The 10,549-nt window shown below is 44.7% G+C and overlaps 1 protein-coding gene across 1 annotated transcript in view; it reads right to left on the bottom strand.

Annotated features, from left to right (window-relative positions):
- TTC16 (tetratricopeptide repeat domain 16) overlaps positions 1–10,549 on the bottom strand; it is a 361,188-nt gene that overhangs the window by 28,304 nt on the left and 322,335 nt on the right. The gene's annotated exons all lie outside the window — the stretch shown is intronic.

Below are 10,549 nucleotides of genomic sequence, written 5' to 3'. Positions count from 1 at the left end.
AGGCTAGCAGTGTTCATGTGACTGCTTGCTGGATGGTGGACACATATACGCCAGGGATCACTGCAGTGGCTGTACTGTTCAGTGATGCAGGTTACACATGGCTCTTCTGTTCACAGGACACTACCCTGCAGAGTTGCCACTGGTGTGCACACTGTAGTTGTTACACACTGACTTGCCAGACTGCATGGTACCCCACTATGAACCTGTGCAGCTATTACATGTCCTTTGTGCATGGTTACTGGTATAGCCCTTCCAGTTAGATTGGCTGTCACGCTATTATAATGTCCCGCGACTACGGGCCTTATGTATACTGTTATTGTACACGCCAATCATGTTCCTGTTTGTCTGTCACATCTCTTCTGCTATTCTAGTATGGGAGTAATGTTTGCGTCCTTTGCAAATGCACAGAGTGGAGTACATAGTTATTTCATCATAACTGTTTATACATATCTTAAGTACATACTACTCACATCACTATATGATACCTTTGTTAGGCATCATATGCCTGTTCTCCTGTGTAACATATCTGATGTATCAATCTACTGTACTATACATTACACATGTTTTACATGGTATCCCATAATTCAACCATTACTTGCACAGAGGGTCCACCTTAGACATGTCATTGACGTTATATGCCCATACACATGCGTTCTGTTACAGTATATCTACATATACTATCCCCTGCTATGGCACGTACTTATTGGACGTACCCTGTCACTGACGGCGGGTCAATTGACATTGTTCTGTTTAACGCCGTCATGTTGCATCCCTTGTGCTGTCTACAGTGTGGCCCACTGCTGGACGCACATCTTCTATAAGCATTAGTACGATCAGCGAGACATCACTACATAAATACCATTCCCCACTTTATGCATGGCGGACACTTTTAATTACTGCAAACCAGGCTATGCATACACTGACATTACATAATACAGAACATACTATACATACAGTTAGTGTTATACATACCTTGATATCGTTCTGGTGTTTCGTCTCTATCTCGCTCTTCTGTATCACTCTTTCAACTGTTATACGGTATGAGCATACATTTTGCATATCTGGCAGGTCATCCTTATATACGTCTACCTGCAACATGTGGTTTACTGCCGCCAATTGGTGGTCCGGTGTGACTAATTACGTGCACTTCAGCTGTGCAGCTACTCCATTCGCCAATTACGCGGCAGCAGTGGGGTACAATTGAATTCTACACCTGGGCGTTGGCCATTTGCCCTGCCTTCGGGGAGACTGCCTGTATTGTGTTTTGTTGTGTGTAATTGCAACTGCTTTGTGTAGAGCAAAGTCTATTTTGGGGTCATGTCCCCCGTGGATTGTGTGTGACGGCTTGAGTATGTGGTTCTACCTGTGACTGTACCTGTCATCCCACCTGTCTGATAAAGGACTATTGCAGACACCTGTAACATCGCCGTTTGTTCCATTATACGACTGATACAATTTTGCATGGCGCCTTTAAATGTCTCTCACAAGGTATGTCAATGGTTCAGCAGATGTAATTGACTAACTAGATGTTTGGGCTGTGGTTATAGTCTGTATTACTATTGTTTACAGTGTGGGGGATGTAGGTGGGTGTACGTAGCATATACGGTTTTGAGGGGCTTGCATTTCTACGTAGTCCATATATATGTGTTTGGGCTCCTTCCCTAATTACACTGCTATCACTTAATAGACTTCTGTTACGGGAATTTACTTTGGGCCATTGTTAATTGGTTTCCATATGGTATGCAGGTGCTGTTGATACTTCCATACCTCTGGATGTACGGCGATATGTGCATGGATATTTGTAAATGAACGCTATCCTGTGTATGTCTGTCCCAGATATTTGCAGTCATTGCAGTGGTGTTGGTGTCAGACCCTCTGTCACATGGCTTGCCACCTTTTCATATGGCCATAGTTGGACACTCGCGGGTCACACAGTGGTGTTTACAGGCTGACATATGGCCACGGTCAGTACACAGGATAGCACATACTTTTATCCTCATTACATACCTATTGTTCTTGGTCCTTCACTACTAATCGGTTTGCATGTAACATTTCCGTTTCTTACATACAGGCATGAGTATTTCCTGCAACTATTTTATATTATATGAGACATACTAATGTCCTACACTCACGGACAGTTGCCCTTTCTAATGTTTCATGTCAGGACACACCTGCCCAGGGGGGGCTGTCCCTCCCAATGTGGGGCAGGTGTTTACCGCATGCCTACAGATAGCTATACCTGCACCTACCGTGATCATCTACCTCCGAGTTGCCACCTACAGACACACTATGCGGACACACACACACACACTTTAGTCACACGGGAACACACATGGCACCCTCAACACACACATACACAGGCTACATCACTCACAACCACAGTTGTACACGGTACCTACATGGACCGCACCGCCGACAGCGGTGACTACATGTCCTTACTATCGTCCTACTGCTCTGTTCTACTGTTCCAGTACTGTGTTCTTTGTCTTTCATCCTCCTGGTTACGTGTCAGTGTGTGACACATTCCATAGTTGGCGGTATCCTGTTTATTTGTACCTCAAAGGTGTTTCGAATGTCGTCGACCTATCTATATATATGCAGATGCCAGTTACCACTTGTATATCGACATATATCACACTATTGCCCTTTCTGTATTATATATATGTATGTGTGTGTATATGTCTGTATGTATGTGTGTATGTATATGTGTGTGTGTGTGTGTGTGTGTGTGTGTGTGTGTGTGTGTGTGTGTATATGTATATGTGTATATATATATATATATATATATATATATATATATATATATATATATATATATATATATATATATATATATATATATATATATATAATCTCTCTCTCTCGGACAGGGGTGGTGACAGGCACGCTACGCCTTTCATTGTGTTTCAGTGTATACCGTGTTTCCTGGACTCCGCACGTTTGTGTCTGTACCTGTCACATTACACACCTGCCATAGGTTAAGATTACCTCCCATCCCACTTTGTGAGGGTCAGTCCCTCTTTGTTCAGTTGTATCCTGCAAAATATTTGTGAACATAGCAAATGTCCTGCGACTTTGGGACAGACATATTCCCTATAGTTTGTCATAGTTGCATGACACACTTATTCTGTATCTGACCCACCTACATGTTACAGGACACGGAACACGTACCTGCGACCATTACTAGACTTCTATGCAAATCACTGTCGTTCTGGTTTTCGTCCTGGACAGGTGTGTGTCGTCCTGCTGACATCTGGCGTATGTCCCACATTGGTCATTTGATCTGTGGCAACCCTACCGTACGTATATCTTGCCTAGCAATAGTGTTGGGTGATTGTGCACATGACTGCCTGTTCCACTCCTGGCAGTGGTCGTTTACTCTTCAGAGCAGGCGCCATTTGTTCAGGGGTGACTAATGCTGGTGTCACCTGTTCTGTACATCATTGACCGTGATCCGCGCAGTGGTTTGTGACACTTAGCCCTGTTTTGCGCATATCCGTATAGTCGTATTTAAACATCGCTTACCAGCTGTGGGCAACACTTATTCCCGTTTACGTGTGCTACACATATTCTGATGACCTGCATCCGGAATGCATTACCCGTGCCGTCGGGATTATGTTACATCCCTTGCGGGACGTGGGACCTGGAACATGCACAACAGTCACTGCATGTACCACTTGGACATCGGGGGGGTTGTACACGAATTATGTCAATTTGTATGTGCAGTACACTACAGCAGTTACTCCACACTACACTCACATGGATGACTCCGTTAGTTTACAACTTGATGGGTCCAGTTCATGGTATGTCCATGTGATGTTTACTGGCTGTACTCCGGCACTGGGTATGTATATCACAATTAGGTCCAACCGATAATTTGCTACACCTTCATACGACTGTGGATGCAGCATGCCGGGGTGACTAATGCCGATCATGGGTACATCCCCTGCCTTGACACTACATCCATGATTACATTTTGTGGAGCCCCTCAGTAACGCGGCGGGTAATCCGTGATGACTGTGTGTAGGACGGTGCTTACACACATGTGCTCCCGCGATTGCCTCTGCTCCAGTACGCGACAGTTGCTTACTCGATGTTATGGCGACGGGTGTCACTGTTTTCCCCGTTTGGTGTTTTGCCTCTGACAATCGGGCATGTACCTACCGATGTACCTGGGAACCTATACACACAGCACCAACAGATGCTGATGGGCGCATCTACTGTTCAGGTGTTGACAGTTCCGTGTTCCCATGGCTGTTGCGTGTACAATGTTTGGGGGCTGCCTGTGTAGGATTCTGCAGTGGGCCACCTATACATCACAATTTGCAGGTAGTCGTGTTTGCGTGCCATCCATTTTACTATGTGTGCAGGTGGGGAGGGGTGTCAGTCCATGGGAGCCTACACTGTCAAGGTATGTGCTATACGTTCCCTCTTTGCCAAGGCTTAGGCATATTGGGCATGCCTCCGTCTGCCTACTGGGGCTGGCACAGTGTGTCCGTGGTCTGGATCCCTCTGTGCCTCTGTTGGCCTTGGCAGTTGCAGTGGGCTGTGAGGCCCTCCCCCATTATGACCCTGCTGCAGCTGTTTCCGCAGGATCATATTGTGTAGCATGGCACATACTATGAAGATGTGGGCACATGTGCCTGGCGAGTACTGCAAGGCTCCACCAGATGTGTCCAAGCACCGGAACCGTGATTTCAGCATCCCGAACACACGCTCCGAGGATTCTGGTTTGTGCATGTGCCTCATTATGGCGTTCCTGCATTGGTGTGTGCGCATTTCTGATGGGGGTCATCATCCACAACTCCAGTGCATAGCCAGCATCCCCCACAAGGTGACCTTGTGGGATGTCCCCCCTGACAAATACCTGATACAGCTGTGAGGCATGCTAGATATGGGAGTCGTGGTAGCTTCCAGGGCTGCCAGCACACACATCCATGATAATGCCCTGGGCATTGCACACGACCTGGCAGTTGATGGAGTGGAATCCCTTGCGGTTTATGTAGCGCCTACCATACTCACCGGGTGGTGACTTAATTTGTATGTGCGTGCAGTCTATCGCACCCATTATCTCTGGGTAGTTTGCCACATGGTGGAAGTGACGCATATTGCTGGCCAACTCCTCCTGAGTTCGGGGGAAGTGTATATGCTCATTGCCATGTGGTAACATGGCATCCAGGAACTGGTGTAGTACCCTGGATGCCGATGCCTGTGAGATCCCCATTATATCTCCAGTTGGCCTTTGAAAAGGTACCTGTAGCTAGTATTCGCAAGCTTACACATACCTTCGTGACCACTGGGATGGGTTCCCCTCTGTTGTTTCTGGTTCTCAGGCGTGGCCGGCACAGCTCTACTATTTGCTGTAAGATGTCCCTGTCCACCCTGTAACGCTCTACTATCTCCAGATCATGTAGCCGCTGGTAGATTACCCCTGGTCTGAACACTCTTCTCCTCCTCTGAGGCCTACGGTGGTTGTCGGCATCATCCTCCACAACACAGTCGGTCTGTAACACATGCTGATGAATCACAGCTGTGGCAGCTCCCAACATGTACATTTTAAAAGTTCCCCGTCTGTTTACACCTATGGTGCGGTGTTTGGGAATACACAGGTGTGTGTTGGGTGCTTTCACACTTTATACTGTTTTGCTGTGAACACTGATGATGTCATAGGGTGTGTATGTACGATCGTGGCTACAGGGTATCTTCTGTGTTTTATTTACGAAACCACTATTGTGCTGCCTTTGGTGTTGCATTACATGTGGATGCCGTGAATTAACTCTTGCCCTTCCGTTTACATTTGTGCACGTTACACCTACTATTTGCTGGCATGCATCCAGCTGCCTGCTTTCATTTGTACTTTCCTAGACCTGGCTTATCTTGCATACTGTGTGCTATTGCTGCTCTACTGTGGGTTTGCTTTGCTCTGCTATGACAGTTCTCCTATCTTTGCATTCCAGGTCCTGCATACCTTTCTTTGCAATCCTATGCCTCCCATATCCTGTTTTGCAGGTTTCTGCATGCAGGCTTGTCTACTGCCATCAATTGGCCGCCGTGTGTTGATTGGTGTTAATTGTTCATTAGTACGCCGATTACCCTGCTTCGGCATTTCCTTCTTTTCTCCCCCTGACCTTCCTGTTTGTGCTTTTGTTCGGCGTGCATCCGCTTACCGGGTTTCGGGCACGAGTTCATCTCCATATACCGCTTTCGGGCACCATGTGTGCTCTCAGCTAAATAGTTCTATACCCTCCTCCCCACCCCTGTCCTTCAGCTTTGCTTAGCAATGGCCAGACCAGATTTGCATTGCGGTGCTCCAATGTGCTTACTGATATGGTGGCACACCCCTCTGCTGATGTCATGCATCACCTTTGATACACTCCTCAGTGTTATAGCGCTGCGCAGTCAGGTACATCTTAATCCGGCGGGACGTTTGCGATTCAGTATTCTGCCTCATTTGCATGGCATTGACTACTAATTCATAGTTACAGCGCCGAACACTGTCGCAGGCCTCTGGCAACCCTTGCGCCTTGCTTGTGGTGTGCCATGCCTACCATTGCATATTATGGTGCAATACTAATTTGTCTTTCATTGCGATTTTCTGCCATTTTTATATATTTCCTTTGTATTCCTGTTTGCACACACATGCCCTGCGGTTGTACTGTGTGTTACTGTGGACATGACATTAAATGTTGTTTTTTAGGTGGTGTGCATCTTTTCTTGTGCCATTAGCTGTGTATTTGTCCATTGGCATATGTTAACTTTGTAATACATGTGTGTGTGTGTGGTCCGCTTACATAACTCCGATGTTCTGTTTGGGAAAATGTAAACCGTGTTTTTTGGTTTACATTTCCGTGGGCTTGCGCTACGCCTGCACTACTTCGTGAATCGCTGTATGCCTTCATTAGCATGGTGCGACACTTCGCATGGGGTGATTTGCATACCTATGCTGAGGGCTGCATAGCTCTGGCATACGCCAGTAGTGCACGTGGGATTGGTTCGTATCTGAATCGCTCGGCGTACATATTTGGCGTTAAACTGCCTACGCTACGCCTGGCGCAAGCTTCATGAATCCGGGGGTTTGTGTAAACATCAGGGAGCAGGTGAAAGGAAAGACCATGTTGTAATGAGTCATGTTCACGGTGTCAAAGGTTTTGTTGGTCTACTCACTGTCCTGCCCCTCACCAATGGTAATGTCACGTACAATCCAGGCTTTGTTTATACTCCCTAGTTTCCAGTAAAGACTTGAATACCTGAGTTAACCCCCATCCTCCCCACAATAGGTCAGCTTTCAAAACTGCTGTTGAATCCCTATTCTCTCCAGCACACTCATCAGAGACTGGGTCCATTAATCTTACCCAGGTCACTTAGTTCATCGGGGTCCTTCCCTCTGTGCAATGGAGCTGGGTTTATTTCAGGAAGTATTTAATCATACAGATGGTTCCAGGAAGTGCAACAAAACACTACAGATGATTTCTAGCAGAAGACTGAGATACAATGCAGTGGATATAGTTAAACATGCCTGATATAGACCTGAAGATGTATCGGGAAATGTTAATAGTGAAACTTCAGTCCTTGATCAGACTGGACTAAAACTGGTAACTACAGTATCTGGGCTGCAGGTGATAACCATTCATTTAACATTTCTAACTATTGCCAGTAAACTTGAAAGATCCGTCAAGCTTCAATCCTCAGATCACACCAGGTTATCCAGTAACATCAAACAAGTTAGCATAGCTGGATAACTGAGGAAGCCCATGTGAATCTTTATAAGGCATAGTACCTTGACTTATTTTATTCTAGAGGAGAAGTATACTCCAGCATAAACTATGTGGGCTTTATAGGTTAATTACAGCCAGGGCAGAGTAGCTAGATGTGGTGATCTGCTTGAGTATTTACTTTTGTTTTTGATTTTGCTAACCAATTTGATCTCAAGTTGTGATCTACTCTGGAAATCTATCGACTCTTTTTGTGGGGTGGGTTCTCCATCTACAGTGAGAATTAATATTATGGAACTTGACTGTTAGATGGCTCAAAAGAATGGAGGTAATATATGCGATCCAGTGATATACAGCCATCATACTGCTAAGTAAAGTCCCCCCCCCCCTTTATGGCTTAATCATCCCTAAAGTGTGGCATGGCTCATGTTGATTCTGCAGTCGTGTTTGCCACATTCTGCCCTACACAATCGCATGCTATCTTGTAACCTCACTAAGAGTACCATCCAAGACACTACTAGTCTGTACCATCCCATGGTTTTCTGTCATGGGAAATGCCCCCTTCTTTGGACAGGAAAGATGGCTGTTTCTGTTCTCCCTCTCTTCTGTCAGAAATTAAGAACCCATACTAGTACTCGTGCCACCTTCTGGTTTGATCCTGCTAACCAAACTGATCTCCAGTTATGATCTACTTCGTACATCTTTTGTCTCTGTGGGGTGGGTTCTCCCTTTACAGTGAGAATTTACATTTGACCACTGCTTGAATGGTCTACAGAAGTTTACTATTTGCCAAAACTTAGTGTAAATGAATATCACAGTAGAAATTTATTCTAGTTGTCAGAATCACTTCTATTCATAAGTTACCTGCAGTACTGTGACTGTAACATCAGCAGACTGAAATACAGAGAGTTACATAAACGCAGGTGGATAAAGCCATGACTACAATCCAGGTGAACAGAGTTTGACAAGTGGCTTGGGCACCTGTTGAACTGGCATGGAGAAGAAAAGAAAGCATGAGGCCTCTTATTAGGAGTTTTGGTGAGGGCTTTGCACCTGTGCGTCTCTCCATGGCTGAAGTCTTGGTGGAGACCTGGGTTCTGAGAGAGCAATCCTGCAAATGGGTCGGGGGCAACCAATCATGTTGCACACAAACATGGGTCTACATCACAAAGGTTAATTGCACACCACCTTCTTGTGTGTGACTAGACATGTACTAGGGAGAATCATTAAATCCCAATTATACAGATCACACCCAGGGAGAATAAACAAGTCTGTAGAGCAGCTGGGAAAACAGGCCTCCATTGTCAGTGGAGGCAGCCTCGACCAAAAATTGTAACAGCTGGATGACGTTGTGTAAATTCTTATGAATCAAACAAAGTGCTCTGGGTGTTGTTTTGTCCATTTGCAAAAAGTTACCATTTTAAACTCCACTCTCCGCATAGTGCAGACTGTACACCTTCCAGCACTGACAGGCAAAATCACCTTGGGCTCTGTGCTGCTCAGTGTGACTAACCACTTTAATTGCAGTGAAATCTAGTCATTCTGCAGACAGTAGCCCAAGGACGAGTTTGGAGTATTTTAACTGTTCTTACTCTTTATCAGCTCCCCACCATGTACAAGTATGACATTTATCCTCGAGAGCTGCTCCTTTTTATCTAGGATACAGAAAATACTACAAAAGAATTCTGAACTACTCTGCACCTAGGTTTCCAGGAAAAAATGTCACGCTGCTGAAACATTGCAGGAATGGTGATTGGAATACCCAGTGGTTAACTCTGGGATCCACTATCCCCATCAAAAGTCCTAACAGTTCAGAACACAAAATTACCTTTTGAGTATGGTGTGACTAGCTCATAAATATAACCTGCAATACAGCAACCATTATTCATACAATACTTTTTTTCTTTTTTCTTAAAGGCTTTCCAATCCTTTAATTCAAGAGCCCAGAGCAGCCACTGGCATGTCTGCTCATCCCAGAACTTGGGTTCTCTCCACTATGTGTAAATTCTGTACAAAACGTCAAAGATCTGCAAGCTGTAGTCAACAAAATCTTCAGATTAGTCTATCTGGCAACAATAAACTTGACTCCCTGTCCATTTACAAAATACTGGTTGCCTTTGGTGCCATAGCCTCCCCCTTCTCAACTTTCTGATCTTTCAAATTTCTTCTCTAAAGTTACTGATCACCACTTGCAACCAAATTCAACACTAGCAATCCATCTCACACTAAAAGGGGGAACTAACCATGACTATCTGCTTTTCTTATCAGGAAGCCAACTCTTAAGGTTGTTGGAGAAACACATTTTCCAAAACATCCCCTGCTTCTTGGAAAAGTCTACCGAATGAAGGTAGAAACTGCAGTTCATATCCCACTTTGAGACAGACTTTCACAGCATCCAAAACCTCTTTGTAGGTGTAAGTGAATGCTTCACTGATTGTGGGTAACCAGCAGAAACACTTCCTGATGAACCTCAGCCTCGTACACTATGAACAAGGATTCCGTTTAAATAGCTTGATTAATACCATTTGATTGTATCAAATATAAAGATGCATGTCATTAAATAAGGTTTGATGCTGTATTCCTCTTGCGTATTTAATCTATTTGTAGTGTTCTACTTGAAAATTTACTAATGTATTATATTGAAAACTCTACCATGTAAATGTAATAATTATGTCAACTCGAACTGAGTAGTGGCTGAAAACAGACCTATGTTAGTCCACCTACCTCCTTATTAAATAAATTAAAAAATGTTATTACACTTGAGACCAGCTCCCTGAAGGACATGAATAAAAATCTGACTGTTTCACAGATGACCAAAGACTGACTTATCAAGAACT

The sequence above is a fragment of the Protopterus annectens genome, chromosome 16.part0 (assembly GCF_019279795.1).
Source record: "Protopterus annectens isolate FY-2018-M chromosome 16.part0, PAN1.0, whole genome shotgun sequence".
Taxonomy (NCBI): Eukaryota; Metazoa; Chordata; order Ceratodontiformes; family Protopteridae; genus Protopterus; species Protopterus annectens.
The sequence above is the reverse complement of the archived record's forward strand: the minus strand, read 5'-3'. Positions and strand labels throughout refer to the sequence as shown.